Here is a 21,367-nt window from a genome sequence, read left to right on the forward strand (position 1 = left end):
ACTAGTTATTTAATATAAGATCTAAGAATGCATGTCAACTATTTTTTTAATATTAATTATATAATTAATAAAATTTTATTTTAATAATAAGAGATTGACACATTAATTTCAAACAAATGATTTAAATCATTTTCATGACATTCATCATTACTATTTTTGTTTATAACTAATCACTTTCTCTTCCTCAATTTTATAAGAAATATAAATTATACTATAATATGATTGAAAATTTTAATTCTTATTGATTTTTCTGATTAAATTAGTTTTATTATTTAAGTATTATTAAAATTACAACTTTGCTAAGAAATATTGTAAGAGTATTTTTAGTTAGAAGCATTTTACTTTTTAAATATTCATGTTTATTATCTACTCCAATTGGAAAATAAGTGATAGATTTTAAAATCAAATTGAATCAACGGATCAAATTGATTGAATTGAGAATCGGATGTGTCACCGATATATATATATATATATATATATATATATATATATATATATATATATATATATATATATATATATATATATATATATATATATATATATATATATATATATATATATATATATATCAGCATATTAACAAATATCTCTAACATAGTCAAAAATTAACATATATTAACTAATATCCAACAAATATAAACTAATAACAACAAAAGATTCAAAGATTCATATATTCAGATTTTTAAAAAACATGGAGAAGAAATCCGTACCTTAGAGGAAAAATTAAACAACTTTGAATCTTTGATTTTATTCTCCTTGCAAAAGTATAAATATTTATTTAAAAAATAGAAAATGAATAAAATATATTAAAATTAGGGATTTGATATAATCCAAAAATCAAAAGTTTTCTTTTATAAAATTACCTTTTAAATAAGCCTGTTGAAGATTTTTTGATGAAAAATGTGAGTTTGGTGGTGGAAGAGTGAGGTTAATGACGTAACATTGGGGGGAAATGAAAAAACCAGACAAGTAGAAAGAAAAATAGATGCTGAAGTGGTGGAGGAATGGGGAAATGAAAGTGGTGCATCAAATATATGATTGTATTTGAGGGGGCTCCCCATGCCAGTTGAACGATAATAAATAGTTAGGGTAGCTTCTCACAAATTATAATGACTTTATTAAAGAGACTGACGTGCGCTCAGGTGATGGGATAACGTGCAGATGCAACTCAAATTAGTTAGGGGTTGTCCCTCAGAGATGCAACAGAAATATATGGCTAGGGGTTACCCTTCACAAATGTAAACACCTTTATTAAAGTGACTGACACAAAGTAGTTGTGACAGGACAATATTAAAATGGTTGAAACTATTAGCTATGGGTTTCTGTTTCCCCTTGCTAATGTTACCGAAACTTTTAGCTAGGGGTTTCCCCTAAAAAATGGTCAATTTCAAAATTTAAAATATCCCTTCTTAAGATTTGGAGGGGTTTCTGTAACACCCCGATGAAATAAGGCTAATTATTTAATTTAAATTAATATAATATTTATTAATTTAATTAATTAATTGGGAATATTATTGGAATATTATTATTATTATTATTATTATTATTGGAATAAAAGTTGGAATTAGAAAAGGTCCCATTGGGTAAAAGAGAGTTTTCACGTGAAAATAGAGAACGACTCAAAAAGTGGAAAAGGGAAAAAGGGGCAAAGAGCCAGAGAACAAGGGTTGAAGAGAAGAAGAGCTCGAAGCTAAAGGATTGCCGGATTAACTCAGGTAAGGGGGGTTTATCAGCGTTTAATGGGTATTCTGGGATAACATGTACTGGGTAGTGATAAACCATTGATTTGACTCTGATTAGAATGATGTATGCTGAAAATTGTGAAATATTGGATGAACGAAATTGGATTATAATTGAAGGAAAATTCGTAGAGATTAGATGGAATAATGTTAGAATTGGTGAAATTGAATAGGGTATGAATTGTGTTAGATGATATGAACGATTACTGTGTAAAATTGGACTGTGGGAGGTTGAATTGGATAGATCTCGTAGCAGAGAAAACCATAGCAGATCTGGAAATTCTGGTTTCTGGTCATACGCGTATGGTGTAACACCCTTCTAAATACCCCAAATTATTATAATTAAAATACACATACATTCATCAGAGTAATTATGCCCCGAAGGGTGTCACACAATCATTTCACTACATTCATCAGAAATCCTGTCATGCTCATTTATTTAAATCAAAATAAGGTCTTTTGCATAATTCGCAGCGGAATCAAATTCAACATCAATGTAAAACATGTAACACTATACATGTTAATCATCCAACAACCAATATCAAATTAATTAAAACATTCCCTCCCGATGTTACATCTATCAGAGCATGACCCATAAGAACTACTCTAGACTCCAAGCATAAGCTTCTACTCAACTCATTTCTCGTTACCTGAAAAATAGGCGTAAGGGTGAGTTCCTCAATCAATATAACAAGCATTATAGAACAACATGTAGTGCCAAGTAATTAACACATTAATTCACCCTGATTAGACTACGCATTCAGCAACAGTAATATCCATTCAAACATCATAATCAACAGTACAATTCTCCATCATATTCAATCATTAACAACACAACACACAACACACATATGATACTGGAATACATCCATTCATATCATACGCCATACATTCATTATGCAATGAGACTCTATGCATGCGGTACCGACTATTTGTGAACATATAGTTCAACCTCACCGTCCAAATCCAGGCACGGCTACCAAGCTCACTAGTCCCACTCATTTGAGACATAGTGACTCACTCACTAATTCCTCACCATGGGAATTAGCTACCACCCCAAATGGGCCATGAAATGCACGCTAATCACCTAGCATGCAAACATCAACAACAACAATCAAATGATATACTCACTAATTCCTCACCATGGGAATTAGCTACCACCCCAAATGGGCCACAACATGCATGCTAATCACCTAGCAATGCAACATCAACAATAATCAAGAATAGACACATGCTCACACTCTAAGCCATAATACAGTCTATTCACAAACGTATACATTCACATCATCATGTATACCATCACACATCATCAACATAATTAATCACAAAAGCACATCATATCATGCCACATAATCAACCACAGTATTAGCCCGCTCTACTAATACCTATACCACTCAAAACAACGGGAATTGACCCCTACAACATCATATCTCAGCTAAGTACATCACTCAGCCTAAACAACCAAAAACTGCACAACAACAGTTCATGAAAATCCCAACTCTGCCCATACGCGTATTACCCAAACCTGGCCAACTCCATACGCGTAATGCCTACTCTCATACGCGTATTGCGCATTTCCTCGCCCAACTCATACGCGTATCACCTGTCCCATACGCGTACGCTACGCGTAACAACTTCCCATTACGCGTACCAACAGAGACCAATTCACGTTCAAAATGCCATCTTTTCCACCCATACGCGTAAGGCTTCCCCCCATACGCGTACCAACATCTCATACGCGTATTGCCTAGTGCCATACGCGTATGACCAGAGATCAGAATTCTCAGATCTGCAATGGCTTTCTCTGCTACGAGATCTACCCAATTCAACCTTCTACAGTCCAAATTCCACACACAATTCATTCATCTCATCTAACACGAATCATACACTTTCGATTTCACAAATTTCTAACCTTTCTACCTCTAATTCCTACGAATTTCGTCAATTATAATCCAAATTTTCGTTCATCTCAAAAGTTCACAAATTCAACATATATCATCCAATCACAGGTAAAACAATGGTCTATCACTACCCAGTACATATCATCCCATAATACCCGTTAATCGATGATAAACCCCCCTTACCTGAGTTTATCCGGCAGCTTCCGAGCTCCAAGCTTCTCCTTCCTTCAACCTTCGTTCTTTTGCTTTTTGCCCTTTCTACCTCTTTTCCCTTCCACGTGAAAACCTTTTTACCAAAAAATGGGATTTTTCTAAATTCCAACTTATATATTATTCCAATAATTATTATTCCAAAATAATAATAATAATTCAAATATTCTAATTAAATTAATAAACATATTATTAATTTAATTTAAATAAATACATATTATTATCGGGGTGTTACATATGGCACTAGGCAATACGCGTATGAGATGGTCTGGTACGCGTATGGCACTAGGCAATACGCGTATGGATGAGGAAGATGATGTTTTGAACGTGATTTTGTCTCTGTTGGTACGCGTATGAGGATGTGGTACGCGTAGCATACGCGTATGAGGCAGGCAATACGCGTATGGGTTTGGCTGAGAAATGGGCCATACGCGTATGGGACTAGGCAATACGCGTATGGGCAGGATTGTGATTTTCCTGAGCTGTTGTTGTGCAGTTTTTAGTTGTTCAGCTGAGTAATGTAATTTAGCTGAGGTATGATATATTGGGGATCATTTCCCGTTGTTTTGAGTAGTATAAGTATTAGTAGAGTGTGCTAATACTGTGGTTGTTATTTGGCATGATCTGATATGCTTATGTGATAAAATACTGATGATGTGTGATGGTATGCATGATGCTGTGAATGTATCAGTTATGTGTGCATTTGTGAATAGACTGTTTTATGGCTTAGAGTGTGAGCATATGTCTATTCTTGAATTGTTGTTGATGATTTAGCATTGCTAGGTGATTAGCATGCATATTGTGGCCTTTATGGTGGTAGCTAATTCCCATGGCGAGGAATTAGTGAGTTAGTCATTATGGACTGTTGTTGATGTTTGCATGCTAGGTGAATTAGCGTGCATAGCATGGCCCTTGGGGTGGTAGCTAATTCCCATGGTGAGGAATTAGTGAGTGAGTCACTAGGTCTCAAATGAGTGGGACTAGTGAGCTTGGTAGCCGTACCTGGATTTGGTCGGTGAGGTTGAACTATATGTTCACGAATAGTCGGTACCGCATGCATGGAGTCTCATTGCATAATGTATGTATGGCGTATAATATGATTGGATGTATTCCAGTATTATACGTGTGTTGTGTGTTGTGTTGATGTTGAGCATGATTGAGTTGATATTGCCGTTGTTGAATGTGTAATCTGATTTGGGTGATTAATGTGTTAAATTACTTAACATGACATGATATTTTATAATGCTTATTATATCGAAGTAGGAACTCACCCTTACAACTATTTTTCAGGTAACGAGCAGTGATTGAGTAGGAGCTAGTGCTTGGAGTCTAGTGTAGTCTCCTTAGTGGGTCATGCTCTGATAGATGTAACATCGGGATGGGATGTTTTAAGTGTTTTATTGTTGGTTGTGAACCAGTTTACATGTATTGTGTTACATGTTTTGATATGATTGATTTGATCTTTATCCGCTGCGTATTATGCAAAATGTTTTATGTTTTGAAGAAATAAACGAGCATGACAGTTATTATGGTGAATGGTGTGAAATAATTGTGTGACACCCTTAATTGCATGATTACTCTGATTGATATATGTTGTTATTTTAAATTAAATATTTGGGGTATTTTAGAAGGGTGTTACATTAGTGGTATCAGAGCATAGTCGGTCGAGTCGAGTCGTAATTATCCTGTTTCCCCTGTACGGGATAGGTGTTGTGTAACCCTATCGGTACTTATTGTTTTAGCTTGTTGGGTTTTCAGAATAGAGATGGCTGGAAGAGGTAGAGACGATGCTGCGATTGCTGAGGCTCTGGGTATGCTAGCTGGAGTACTTGGAGGGAATCCGAATGTTGTGGGAATGGGAGCTGCTCGTCAACTGAGTGAGTTCCAGAAGAACAATCCTCCAATGTTCAAGGGAGCATACGATCCAGATGGTGCTCAGAAGTGGTTGAAGGAGATCGAGAGGATCTTCCGAGTGACTGAGTGTGCTGATAACCAGAAGGTCAGGTTCGGTACACATATGCTGTCAGAAGAAGCAGATGATTGGTGGGTTGCTACCCGCACTGAGTTGGAATCTACTGGGAATGCTGAGATCACTTGGGCTGTGTTCAGAGAGAGATTCCTGAGGAAGTATTTTCCAGAGGATGTCAGAGGAAAGAAAGAGATAGAGTTCTTAGAATTGAAGCAGGGCAACCGGTCTGTTACTGAGTATGCTGCTAAGTTCACAGAGCTGTCGAAGTATTACACTCCCTATGATGAGGCTACTGGGGAATTTTCAAAATGTGTGAAGTTTGAGAACGGGTTATGTCCCGAGATCAAGCAGGCTATTGGGTATCAGCGGATTAGAGTGTTTTCTGATTTGGTTGACTGTTGCAGAATTTTTGAGCAGGATACCAAGGCCAGAGCGGAGAGCTATCAGCAGAGGGTTGATAGGAAAGGCAAGAATCAGAATGATCGTGGGAAACCATATGCAACTGGCAAAGGTTTTCAGAGACAGAGTGGGATGAAGAGGCCTAGTGGGGGAGACTCCAGTGCCCCTGCTAAGTGTTTTAGTTGTGGTCAGGCTGGACATCGTATCCATGAGTGTACCAGTGCTGAGAGGAAGTGTTTCAAGTGTGGCAAAGGTGGTCATTTGGCTGCAGAGTGCCGGTCGAAGACTGTGACTTGTTTCAACTGTGGAGAGGTAGGTCATATCAGCCCACAGTGTCCTAAGCCGAAGAGAGAGAACCAGTCGGGAGGCAAGGTTTTTGCTTTATCGGGTTCTGAGACTTCTGCAGATGATCGTTTGATCCGAGGTACGTGTTATATTAATGGCTTTCCTCTTGTAGCTATTATTGACACAGGTGCGACTCATTCCTTTATATCTTTGGATTGTGCTGTGAAACTTAAGTTAGAGATATCTGAGATGCGTGGAAGTATGGTGATTGATACTCCTGCAAAGGGTTCAGTGACTACTACTTCAGTTTGTTTAAATTGTCCTTTGAGTATTTTTGGTAGAGACTTTGGGATAGACCTAGTGTGTCTTCCACTAGTGCAGATTGATGTTATTCTGGGTATGAACTGGTTGGTGTTTAACCGAGTTTATATCAATTGTTTTGATAAGACTGTGATCTTTCCTGAGATTGAGGAAGGAAAGAGTTTGTTTCTATCAGCAAGGCAGGTGAATGAGGAAGTAGCAGATGGGGCAGAGTTGTTTATGCTGTTAGCGACTTTGGAGGCTAAAGATAAACTAGTGATTTGCAATCTAGCCGTGGTGTGTGATTTTCCTGATGTGTTTCCGGAAGAAGTGAATGAATTACCGCCAGAGCGTGAAGTTGAGTTCTCGATTGATTTGGTACCTGGTACTAGGCCGATATCGATGGCTCCGTACCGTATGTCTGTTGTTGAGTTAACTGAATTAAAGAGTCAGTTGGAAGATCTGTTGGATAAGAAATTTATTCGTCCGAGTGTGTCACCGTGGGGTGCACCAGTGTTGTTGGTTAAGAAGAAAGAGGGTACTATGAGGTTGTGTGTGGACTACAGGCAACTGAATAAAGTGACGATCAAAAATCGGTATCCTTTGCCGAGGATTGATGATTTAATGGATCAGTTGGTTGGTGCGAGTGTGTTCAGCAAAATAGATTTGAGATCGGGATATCATCAGATACGTGTGAAAACTGAGGATATTCAGAAGACTGCTTTCAGAACGAGGTATGGACATTATGAGTATTCTGTAATGCCTTTTGGTGTGACTAATGCGCCTGGAGTATTTATGGAGTATATGAATAGGATTTTCCATCCGTACCTAGACAAGTTTGTTGTGGTGTTTATTGATGATATTTTGGTGTATTCGAAATCTGAAGAAGAGCATGCCGAACATTTGAGAGTGGTTTTGGGAATTCTACGAGAAAAGAAGTTATTCGCTAAACTGTCAAAGTGTGAATTTTGGTTAGAAGAGGTTAGTTTCTTGGTCATGTGATTTCAAGAGGCGGTGTTGCTGTTGATCCTTCTAAGATAGAAGCGGTATCTAAGTGGGAAGCTCCGAAGTCAGTTTTTGAGATAAGGAGTTTTCTTGGACTTGCAGGTTATTATAGGAAGTTCATTGAGGGATTTTCTATGTTGGCGTTACCGTTGACGATGTTGACTAGAAAGGGGCAAGCGTTTGTTTGGGACTCAAAATGTGAAGAAGGTTTCCAAGAGTTAAAGAGAAGGTTAACTACTGCTCCTATTCTGATATTACCGAGTTCGTCGGAATCATTTGAAGTTTACTGTGATGCTTCATTGTTGGGTTTGGGTGGCGTGTTGATGCAGAATAAGCAGGTCATAGCTTATGCTTCGAGACAGCTGAGGGTTCATGAGAGGAACTATCCGACGCACGATTTAGAGTTAGCAGCTGTTGTGTTTGTTCTAAAGTTATGGAGACATTACTTATATGGGTCAAGATTTGAAGTTTTCAGTGACCATAAAAGTTTAAAGTATTTGTTTGATCAGAAAGAGCTGAATATGAGACAGAGGAGATGGTTAGAATTTCTGAAAGATTATGACTTTGGTTTGAATTACCATCCGGGTAAAGCAAACGTAGTAGCTGATGCATTGAGTCGGAAATCATTGCATATGTCTATGTTAATGGTTAAGGAATTGGATTTGATTGAGCAGTTTAGAGACTTGAGTTTGGTGTGTGAGAGTACTCACAATAGTGTTAAATTGGGGATGTTGAAGTTAACGAGTGGTATTCTGGATGAGATCAGGGAGGGTCAGAAATCCGATGTGCTTTTGGTTGATAAGTTGACTCTAGTGAATCAAGGTCAAGGTGGTGAATTCAGAGTTGATGAGAATGGTGTTTTGAATTTTGGTAATCGGGTGTGTATTCCGGATGTTACCGAGCTTAAGAAGAGTATTCTTGAGGAAGGACATCGTAGTGGCCTGAGTATTCATCCTGGAGCTACGAAGATGTATCATGATTTGAAAAAGTTATTTTGGTGGCCGGGAATGAAAAGAGAAATTGCGAGTTTTGTTTATTCTTGTTTGACTTGTCAAAAGTCAAAGATTGAGCATCAGAAGCCGTTTGGACTAATGCAACCGTTGGCTATTCCAGAGTGGAAGTGGGATAGTATCAGTATGGATTTTGTTTCGGGTTTACCGAGGACGATTAAGAATTTTGAAGCTATTTGGGTGATTGTTGATAGATTGACGAAATCGGCTCATTTCATTCCGATCAGAATGGATTATCCGTTAGAGAGATTAGCCGAGTTGTATATTGAGAAAATTGTAAGTTTGCATGGTATTCCGTCGAGTATTGTTTCGGACAGAGATCCTAGATTTACATCGAAGTTTTGGGAAGGTTTGCAGAGGGCTTTGGGAACTAAGCTGAGATTGAGTTCTGCATATCATCCGCAGACTGATGGTCAGACTGAGAGGACGATTCAGTCACTAGAGGATCTTTTGAGGGCTTGTGTTTTGGAAAAGGGAGGTGCTTGGGATTGTTATTTACCTTTGATTGAGTTTACCTATAACAATAGTTTTCATTCGAGCATTGGTATGGCACCGTTTGAAGCTTTGTATGGTAGGAGATGTCGGACACCTTTATGTTGGTATGAGTCCGGTGAGAGTGATGTGGTTGGACCGGAGATTGTTCAACAAACTACAGAAAAGATTAAGATGATTCAGGAGAAGATGAGAATTGCTCAGAGTCGTCAGAAGAGTTATCATGACAAGAGGAGGAAGGCACTTGAGTTCCAAGAGGGAGATCATGTGTTTCTTCGTGTTACTCCGATAACTGGGGTTGGTCGAGCTTTGAAGTCGAAGAAGTTGACACCTCGATTTATTGGTCCTTATCAGATTTTGGAGAGGATAGGAGAGGTAGCCTATCGTATCGCTTTACCGCCGTCACTTGCGAAGTTGCATGATGTTTTCCATGTGTCTCAGTTGAGGAGGTACATTCCTGATCCGTCGCATGTGGTCCAAGTAGATGATGTACAGGTGAGAGATAACCTGACTGTTGAAACATCACCTATGAGGATTGAAGATCGAGAGTTGAAGCAGTTGCGGGGTAAAGAGATTGCCTTGGTGAAGGTAGCTTGGGGAGGACCAGCAGGTGGCAATGTGACTTGGGAACTTGAGAGTCAGATGAAGGAGTCTTATCCAGAGTTGTTCGCTTGAGGTATGTTTTCGAGGACGAAAACTCTTTTAGTGGGGGAGAGTTGTAACACCCCGATGAAATAAGGCTAATTATTTAATTTAAATTAATATAATATTTATTAATTTAATTAATTAATTGGGAATATTATTGGAATATTATTATTATTATTATTATTATTATTGGAATAAAAGTTGGAATTAGAAAAGGTCCCATTGGGTAAAAGAGAGTTTTCACGTGAAAACAGAGAACGACTCAAAAAGTGGAAAAGGGAAAAAGGGGCAAAGAGCCAGAGAACAAGGGTTGAAGAGAAGAAGAGCTCGAAGCTAAAGGATTGCCGGATTAATTCAGGTAAGGGGGGTTTATCAGCGTTTAATGGGTATTCTGGGATAACATGTAATGGGTAGTGATAAACCATTGATTTGACTCTGATTAGAATGATGTATGCTGAAAATTGTGAAATATTGGATGAACGAAATTGGATTATAATTGAAGGAAAATTCGTAGAGATTAGATGGAATAATGTTAGAATTGGTGAAATTGAATAGGGTATGAATTGTGTTAGATGATATGAACGATTACTGTGTAAAATTGGACTGTGGGAGGTTGAATTGGATAGATCTCATAGCAGAGAAAACCATAGCAGATCTGGAAATTCTGGTTTCTGGTCATACGCATATGGCACTAGGCAATACGCGTATGGGATGGTCTGGTACGCGTATGGCACTAGGCAATACGCGTATGGATGAGGAAGATGATGTTTTGAACGTGATTTTGTCTCTGTTGGTACGCGTATCAGGATGTGGTACGCGTAGCATACGCGTATGAGGCAGGCAATACGCGTATGGGTTTGGCTGAGAAATGGGCCATACGCGTATGGGACTAGGCAATACGCGTATGGGCAGGATTGTGATTTTCCTGAGCTATTGTTGTGCAGTTTTTAGCTGTTCAGCTGAGTAATGTAATTTAGCTGAGGTATGATATATTGGGGATCATTTCCCGTTGTTTTGAGTAGTATAAGTATTAGTAGAGTGTGCTAATACTGTGGTTGTTATTTGGCATGATCTGATATGCTTATGTGATAAAATACTGATGATGTGTGATGGTATGCATGATGCTGTGAATGTATCAGTTATGTGTGCATTTGTGAATAGACTGTTTTATGGCTTAGAGTGTGAGCATATGTCTATTCTTGAATTGTTGTTGATGATTTAGCATTGCTAGGTGATTAGCATGCATATTGTGGCCTTTATGGTGGTAGCTAATTCCCATGGCGAGGAATTAGTGAGTTAGTCATTATGGACTGTTGTTGATGTTTGCATGCTAGGTGAATTAGCGTGCATAGCATGGCCCTTGGGGTGGTAGCTAATTCCCATGGTGAGGAATTAGTGAGTGAGTCACTAGGTCTCAAATGAGTGGGACTAGTGAGCTTGGTAGCCGTACCTGGATTTGGTCGGTGAGGTTGAACTATATGTTCACGAATAGTCGGTACCGCATGCATGGAGTCTCATTGCATAATGTATATATGGCGTATAATATGATTGGATGTATTCCAGTATTATACGTGTGTTGTGTGTTGTGTTGATGTTGAGCATGATTGAGTTGATATTGCCGTTGTTGAATGTGTAATCTGATTTGGGTGATTAATGTGTTAAATTACTTAACATGACATGATATTTTATAATGCTTATTATATCGATTGAGGAACTCACCCTTACAACTATTTTTCAGGTAACGAGCAGTGATTGAGTAGGAGCTAGTGCTTGGAGTCTAGTGTAGTCTCCTTAGTGGGTCATGCTCTGATAGATGTAACATCGGGATGGGATGTTTTAAGTGTTTTATTGTTGGTTGTGAACCAGTTTACATGTATTGTGTTACATGTTTTGATATGATTGATTTGATCTTTATCCGCTGCGTATTATGCAAAATGTTTTATGTTTTGAAGAAATAAACGAGCATGACAGTTATTATGGTGAATGGTGTGAAATAATTGTGTGACACCCTTAATTGCATGATTACTCTGATTGATATATGTTGTTATTTTAAATTAAATATTTGGGGTATTTTAGAAGGGTGTTACAGTTTCCCCACACAATTTGCTTTATTAATTTTTTTATTTTATGCATTGCAATGGGATAAACCCCAAACAATATAGAAATTTAGTGAGAGGTTTTTCACCTCACAAATGCCCCGGACTAATCAAGCAATTTCTTGTAGTGGACAACTCGATTGATCCCTCGTTATCAGTTTGTCCCTTTTAAAACACTTTATTAATGCTTTCTCACAACAAATGTCTTTTTATTAACATTCTTTATTGACTTTCTATTAATTGAAAAATTCAAGTGTAACAATTATATTATATTTCCATTAAAAAATGTTTAAAAACATATTCGATGAATTTCATTTTCTAATTTTAAGTTTTAATATGTTAAATGTTATATTTTAAACCAAGCTTATTATTTTGCCGCATATTTATAATATTTGAATTAAAAAATTTAATATGTCAATTTTAATATCTTAAAATTGATTGAAAATAAACCATATTGAATTGAATTTGTTGAATTCAATTTTTTAAATAGTTATTCATAATGGAACCAAACAATTTATATTATAATGTTTTCTTCAAAACCATTCAAATCACCTTGAAAACACTCATACATTTTAAGGTGGTTTTATTCATAATCACGTTGATGGTTCTCCAATAAAACATAAAGTTCTTACACACTTTAAGTTCCAAAATTAAGAAAAAGTGCATCTTTTATTTTCAACAATCATAGTGATACATTGTAACTCATTATACAAAACAACAACACTTATTTCCAAGTTTAGAATTACACTGTCCACCTTTTACATATCCCTTATTGATGCAATCAGTAGAACAATTGGGACTACAACTCCCTATGCAGCAAAATCTTGGGTCTACGTCACTCCCACGAATACATATTGGCTTTTCAACTAATATTGGAGTCTTCAAACTTGTAACAATTTCTGAATCAAACAAAGACAATAACATTTTCAATTAAATCTAGTAAGTTATTTATCTAAACAATATATTACAAAAGATAGAAAAATATCTACTTACCAGATATCATAATAAAACTCATGCATAAAACAACTAGAATATAAGAAGATTGATAGCTTTTAGAAGTCATATTTTGAATTTCACCTTATGTGTTTACTTTTGATTTACAAGACACTAACATTACTTTCATTATATAGGCTAAAAAGTTATCTTAATGGTAATAAATATTAATATTTTATTTTATTTTATTTTATAAAGATTATTAAAATTGAATATATAGTCAAATGCAAAAAACATATATGTTTTATTCTTTATATATCCTTTACAAAATTGAATAAAAAAATATAAAGTATTGACTTCTAATGAGATAATTGGTAATAAATATTAATATTTTATTTATAAATTAGTTTTTAAAAATTGTTTTTGAAATGTGAAAATTGAAAAATTTATTTGGTAGTTTAATTTTCAATACTATTTTTAATAAGAGATTAAAAATATATTTAAATAGATAATTCATTTTAATTAGTAATAAAAATATTTTGTTATCTATAAATATAAATATAATTTAGTCACTAGTTATTTAATATAAGATCTAAGAATGCATGTCAACTATTTTTTTAATATTAATTATATAATTAATAAAATTTTATTTTAATAATAAGAGATTGACACATTAATTTCAAACAAATGATTTAAATCATTTTCATGACATTCATCATTACTATTTTTGTTTATAACTAATCACTTTCCTTTCCTCAATTTTATAAGAAATATAAATTATACTATAATATGATTGAAAATTTTAATTCTTATTGATTTTTTAGATTAAATTAGTTTTATTATTTAAGTATTATTAAAATTACAACTTTGCTAAGAAATATTGTAAGAGTATTTTTAGTTAGAAGCATTTTACTTTTTAAATATTCATGTTTATTATCTACTCCAATTGGAAAATAAGTGATAGATTTTAAAAATCAGATTGAATCAACGGATCAAATTGATTGAATTGCGAATCGGATGTGTCACCGATATATATATATATATATATATATATATATATATATATATATATATATATATATATATATATATATATATATATATATATATATATATATATATATAATATCAGCATATTAACTAATATATCTAACATAGTCAAAAATTAACATATATTAACTAATATCCAACAAATATAAACTAATAAAAACAAAAGATTAAAAGATTCATTTATTCAGATTTTTAAAAAACATGGAGAATAAATCTGTACCTTAGAGGAAAAATTAAACAACTTTGAATCTTTGATTTTATTCTCCTTGCAAAAGTATAAATATTTATTAAAAAAATAGAAAATGAATAAAATATATTAAAATTAGGGATTTGATATAATCCAAAAATCAAAAGTTTTTTTTTATAAAATTACCTTTTAAATGAGCCTGTTGAAGATTTTTTGATGAAAAATGTGAGTTTGGTGGTGGAAGATTGAGGTTAATGACGTAACATTGGGGGGAAATGAAAAAACCAGACAAGTAGAAAGAGAAATAGATGCTGAAGTGGTGGAGGAATGGGGAAATGAAAGTGGTGCATCAAATATATGATTGTATTTGAGGGGGCTCCCCATGCCAGTTGAACGATAATAAATAGTTAGGGTAGCTTCTCACAAATTATAATGACTTTATTAAAGAGACTGACGTGCGCTCAGGTGATGGGATAACGTGCAGATGCAACTCAAATTAGTTAGGGGTTATCCCTCAGAGATGCAACAGAAATATATGGCTAGGGTTACCCTTCACAAATGTAAACACCTTTATTAAAGTGACTGACACAAAGTAGTTGTGACAGGACAATATTAAAATGGTTGAAACTATTAGCTATGGGTTTCTGTTTCCCCTTGCTAATGTTATCGAAACTTTTAGCTAGGGGTTTCCCCTAAAAAATGGTCAATTTCAAAATTTAAAATATCCCTTCTTAAGATTTGGAGGGGTTTCTGTAACACCCCGATGAAATAAGGCTAATTATTTAATTTAAATTAATATAATATTTATTAATTTAATTAATTAATTGGGAATATTATTGGAATATTATTATTATTATTATTATTATTGGAATAAAAGTTGGAATTAGAAAAGGTCCCATTGGGTAAAAGAGAGTTTTCACGTGAAAACAGAGAACGACTCAAAAAGTGGAAAAGGGAAAAAGGGGCAAAGAGCCAGAGAACAAGGGTTGAAGAGAAGAAGAGCTCGAAGCTAAAGGATTGCCGGATTAACTCAGGTAAGGGGGGTTTATCAGCGTTTAATGGGTATTCTGGGATAACATGTACTGGGTAGTGATAAACCATTGATTTGACTCTGATTAGAATGATGTATGCTGAAAATTGTGAAATATTGGATGAACGAAATTGGATTATAATTGAAGGAAAATTCGTAGAGATTAGATGGAATAATGTTAGAATTGGTGAAATTGAATAGGGTATGAATTGTGTTAGATGATATGAACGATTACTGTGTAAAATTGGACTGTGGGAGGTTGAATTGGATAGATCTCGTAGCAGAGAAAACCATAGCAGATCTGGAAATTCTGGTTTCTGGTCATACGCGTATGGCACTAGGCAATACGCGTATGAGATGGTCTGGTACGCGTATGGCACTAGGCAATACGCGTATGGATGAGGAAGATGATGTTTTGAACGTGATTTTGTCTCTGTTGGTACGCGTATGAGGATGTGGTACGCGTAGCATACGCGTATGAGGCAGGCAATACGCGTATGGGACTAGGCAATACGCGTATGGGCAAGATTGTGATTTTCCTGAGCTGTTGTTGTGCAGTTTTTAGCTGTTCAGCTGAGTAATGTAATTTAGCTGAGGTATGATATATTGGGGATCATTTCCCGTTGTTTTGAGTAGTATAAGTATTAGTAGAGTGTGTTAATACTGTGGTTGTTATTTGGCATGATCTGATATGCTTATGTGATAAAATACTGATGATGTGTGATGGTATGCATGATGCTGTGAATGTATCAGTTATGTGTGCATTTGTGAATAGACTGTTTTATGGCTTAGAGTGTGAGCATATGTCTATTCTTGAATTGTTGTTGATGATTTAGCATTGCTAGGTGATTAGCATGCATATTGTGGCCTTTATGGTGGTAGCTAATTCCCATGGCGAGGAATTAGTGAGTTAGTCATTATGGACTGTTGTTGATGTTTGCATGCTAGGTGAATTAGCGTGCATAGCATGGCCCTTGGGGTGGTAGCTAATTCCCATGGTGAGGAATTAGTGAGTGAGTCACTAGGTCTCAAATGAGTGGGACTAGTGAGCTTGGTAGCCGTACCTGGATTTGGTCGGTGAGGTTGAACTATATGTTCACGAATAGTCGGTACCGCATGCATGGAGTCTCATTGCATAATGTATGTATGGCGTATAATATGATTGGATGTATTCCAGTATTATACGTGTGTTGTGTGTTGTGTTGATGTTGAGCATGATTGAGTTGATATTGCCGTTGTTGAATGTGTAATCTGATTTGGGTGATTAATGTGTTAAATTACTTAACATGACATGATATTTTATAATGCTTATTATATCGATTGAGGAACTCAGCCTTACAACTATTTTTCAGGTAACGAGCAGTGATTGAGTAGGAGCTAGTGCTTGGAGTCTAGTGTAGTCTCCTTAGTGGGTCATGCTCTGATAGATGTAACATCGGGATGGGATGTTTTAAGTGTTTTATTGTTGGTTGTGAACCAGTTTACATGTATTGTGTTACATGTTTTGATATGATTGATTTGATCTTTATCCGCTGCGTATTATGCAAAATGTTTTATGTTTTGAAGAAATAAACGAGCATGACAGTTATTATGGTGAATGGTGTGAAATAATTGTGTGACACCCTTAATTGCATGATTACTCTGATTGATATATGTTGTTATTTTAAATTAAATATTTGGGGTATTTTAGAAGGGTGTTACAGTGGACAACTCGATTGATCCCTCGTTATCAGTTTGTCCCTCTTTAAAACACTTTATTAATGCTTTCTCACAACAAATGTCTTTTTATTAACATTCTTTATTGACTTTCTATTAATTGAAAAATTCAAGTGTAACAATTATATTATATTTCCATTAAAAAATGTTTAAAAACATATTCGATGAATTTCATTTTCTAATTTTAAGTTTTAATATGTTAAATGTTATATTTTAAACCAAGCTTATTATTTTGCCGCATATTTATAATATTTGAATTAAAAAATTTAATATGTCAATTTTAATATCTTAAAATTGATTGAAAATAAACCATATTGAATTGAATTTGTTGAATTCAATTTTTTAAATAGTTATTCATAATGGAACCAAACAATTTATATTATAATGTTTTCTTCAAAACCATTCAAATCACCTTGAAAACACTCATACATTTTAAGGTGGTTTTATTCATAATCAAGTTGATGGTTCTCCAATAAAACATAAAGTTCTTACACACTTTAAGTTCCAAAATTAAGAAAAAGTGCATCTTTTATTTTCAACAATCATAGTGATACATTGTAACTCATTATACAAAACAACAACACTTATTTCCAAGTTTAGAATTACACTGTCCACCTTTTACATATCCCTTATTGATGCAATCAGTAGAACAATTGGGACTACAACTCCCTATGCAGCAAAATCTTGGGTCTACGTCACTCCCACGAATACATATTGGCTTTTCAACTAATATTGGAGTCTTCAAACTTGTAACAATTTCTGAATCAAACAAAGACAATAACATTTTCAATTAAATCTAGTAAGTTATTTATCTAAACAATATATTACAAAAGATAGAAAAATATCTACTTACCAGATATCATAATAAAACTCATGCATAAAACAACTAGAATATAAGAAGATTGATAGCTTTTAGAAGTCATATTTTGAATTTCACCTTATGTGTTTACTTTTGATTTACAAGACACTAACATTACTTTCATTATATAGGCTAAAAAGTTATCTTAATGGTAATAAATATTAATATTTTATTTTATTTTATTTTATAAAGATTATTAAAATTGAATATATAGTCAAATGCAAAAAATATATATGTTTTATTCTTTATATATCCTTTACAAAATTGAATAAAAAAATATAAAGTATTGACTTCTAATGAGATAATTGGTAATAAATATTAATATTTTATTTATAAACTAGTTTTTAAAAATTGTTTTTGAAATGTGAAAATTGAAAAATTTATTTGGTAGTTTAATTTTCAATACTATTTTTAATAAGAGATTAAAAATATATTTAAATAGATAATTCTTTTTAATTAGTAATAAAATATATTTTTTTATCTATAAATATAAATATAATTTAGTCACTAGTTATTTAATATAAGATCTAAGAATGCATGTCAACTATTTTTTTAATATTAATTATATAATTAATAAAATTTTATTTTAATAATAAGAGATTGACACATAATTTCAAACAAATGATTTAAATCATTTTCATGACATTCATCATTACTATTTTTGTTTATAACTAATCACTTTCTCTTCCTCAATTTTATAAGAAATATAAATTATACTATAATATGATTGAAAATTTTAATTCTTATTGATTTTTCTGTTAAATTAGTTTTATTATTTAAGTATTATTAAAATTACAACTTTGCTAAGAAATATTGTAAGAGTATTATTAGTTAGAAGCATTTTACTTTTTAAATATTCATGTTTATTATCTACTCCAATTGGAAAATAAGTGATAGATTTTAAAAATCGGATTGAATCAACGGATCAAATTGATTGAATTGAGAATCGGATGTGTCACCGATATATATATATATATATATATATCAGCATATTAACTAATATATCTAACATAGTCAAATATTAACATATATTAATTAATATCCAACAAATATAAACTAATAACAACAAAAGATTCAAAGATTCATTTATTCAGATTTTTAAAAAACATGGAGAAGAAATGTGTACCTTAGAGGAAAAATTAAACAACTTTGAATCTTTGATTTTATTCTCCTTGCAAAAGTTTAAATATTTATTAAAAAAATAGAAAATGAATAAAATATATTAAAATTAGGGATTTGATATAATCCAAAAATCAAAAGTTTTTTTTTATAAAATTACCTTTAAATAAGCCTGTTGAAGATTTTTTGATGAAAAATATGAGTTTGGTGGTGGAAGAGTGAGGTTAATGACGTAACATTGGGGGAAATGAAAAAACCAGACAAGTAGAAAGAGAAATAGATGCTGAAGTGGTGGAGGAATGGGGAAATGAAAGTGGTGCATCAAATATATGATTGTATTTGAGGGGGCTCCCCATGCCAGTTGAACGATAATAAATAGTTAGGGTAGCTTCTCACAAATTATAATGACTTTATTAAAGAGACTGACGTGCGCTCAGGTGATGGGATAACGTGCAGATGCAACTCAAATTAGTTAGGGGTTGTCCCTCAGAAATCCAACAGAAATATATGGCTAGGGGTTACCCTTCACAATGTAAACACCTTTATTAAAGTGACTGACACAAAGTAGTTGTGACAGGACAATTTTAAAATGGTTGAAACTATTAGCTATGGGTTTCTGTTTCCCCTTGCTAATGTTACCGAAACTTTTAGCTAGGGGTTTCCCCTAAAAAATGGTCAATTTCAAAATTTAAAATATCCCTTCTTAAGATTTGGAGGGGTTGCCCCACACAATTTGCTTTATTAATTTTTTTATTTTATGCATTGCAATGGGATAAACCCCAAACAATATAGAAATTTAGTGAGAGGTTTTTCACCTCACAAATGCCCCGGACTAATCAAGCAATTTCTTGTAGTGGACAACTCGGTTGATCCCTCGTTATCAGTTTGTCCCTCTTTAAAACACTTTATTAATGCTTTCTCACAACAAATGTCTTTTTATTAACATTCTTTATTGACTTTCTATTAATTGAAAAATTCAAGTGTAACAATTATATTATATTTCCATTAAAAAATGTTTAAAAACATATTCGATGAATTTCATTTTCTAATTTTAAGTTTTAATATGTTAAATGTTATATTTTAAACCAAGCTTATTATTTTGCCGCATATTTATAATATTTGAATTAAAAAATTTAATATGTCAATTTTAATATCTTAAAATTGATTGAAAATAAACCATATTGAATTGAATTTGTTGAATTCAATTTTTTAAATAGTTATTCATAATGGAACCAAACAATTTATATTATAATGTTTTCTTCAAAACCATTCAAATCACCTTGAAAACACTCATACATTTTATGGTGGTTTTATTCATAATCAAGTTGATGGTTCTCCAATAAAACATAAAGTTCTTACACACTTTAAGTTCCAAAATTAAGAAAAAGTGCATCTTTTATTTTCAACAATCATAGTGATACATTGTAACTCATTATACAAAACAACAACACTTATTTCCAAGTTTAGAATTACACTGTCCACCTTTTACATATCCCTTATTGATGCAATCAGTAGAACAATTGGGACTACAACTCCCTATGCAGCAAAATCTTGGGTCTACGTCACTCCCACGAATACATATTGGCTTTTCAACTAATATTGGAGTCTTCAAACTTGTAACAATTTCTGAATCAAACAAAGACAATAACATTTTCAATTAAATCTTGTAAGTTATTTATCTAAACAATATATTACAAAAGATAGAAAAATATCTACTTACCAGATATCATAATAAAACTCATGCATAAAACAACTAGAATATAAGAAGATTGATAGCTTTTAGAAGTCATATTTTGAATTTCACCTTATGTGTTTACTTTTGATTTACAAGACACTAACATTACTTTCATTATATAGGCTAAAAAGTTATCTTAATGGTAATAAATATTAATATTTTATTTTATTTTATTTTATAAAGATTATTAAAATTGAATATATAGTCAAATGCAAAAAATATATATGTTTTATTCTTTATATATCCTTTACAAAATTGAATAAAAAAATATAAAGTATCGACTTCTAATGAGATAATTGGTAATAAATATTAATATTTTATTTATAAACTAGTTTTTAAAAATTGTTTTTGAAATGTGAAAATTGAAAAAATTTATTTGGTAGTTTAATTTTCAATACTATTTTTAATAAGAGATTAAAAATATATTTAAATAGATAATTCTTTTTAATTAGTAATAAAATATATTTTGTTATCTATAAATATAAATATAATTTAGTCACTAGTTATTTAATATAAGATCTAAGAATGCATGTCAACTATTTTTTTAATATTAATTATATAATTAATAAAATTTTATTTTAATAATAAGAGATTGACACATAATTTCAAACAAATGATTTAAATCATTTTCATGACATTCATCATTACTATTTTTGTTTATAACTAATCACTTTCTCTTCCTCA

General features: G+C 33.0%; 2 long non-coding RNA genes across 3 annotated transcripts; both read left to right on the top strand.

Moving 5' to 3' along the window:
• Positions 1 to 1,612: 1,612 nt before the first annotated feature.
• LOC127110573 (uncharacterized) lies at positions 1,613 to 11,942 on the top strand. 2 transcript variants are annotated; one of them, XR_007797349.1, is made up of 2 exons: positions 1,613 to 1,718; positions 11,697 to 11,942. It is a non-coding gene; the product is annotated as an uncharacterized LOC127110573 (long non-coding RNA). The 2 variants fall into 2 exon arrangements; XR_007797348.1 differs by lacking the exon at positions 11,697 to 11,942 and adding an exon at positions 5,144 to 5,389.
• A 3,194-nt stretch (positions 11,943 to 15,136) lies between these two features.
• On the top strand, positions 15,137 to 16,852 carry LOC127110571 (uncharacterized). Its single transcript, XR_007797346.1, has 2 exons — positions 15,137 to 15,258; positions 16,607 to 16,852. It is a non-coding gene; the product is annotated as an uncharacterized LOC127110571 (long non-coding RNA).
• The last annotated feature ends 4,515 nt before the right edge of the window (positions 16,853 to 21,367 follow it).

This window comes from Lathyrus oleraceus, unplaced genomic scaffold, assembly GCF_024323335.1.
Source record: "Lathyrus oleraceus cultivar Zhongwan6 unplaced genomic scaffold, CAAS_Psat_ZW6_1.0 chrUn0004, whole genome shotgun sequence".
Lineage (NCBI taxonomy): Eukaryota > Viridiplantae > Streptophyta > Magnoliopsida > Fabales > Fabaceae > Lathyrus > Lathyrus oleraceus.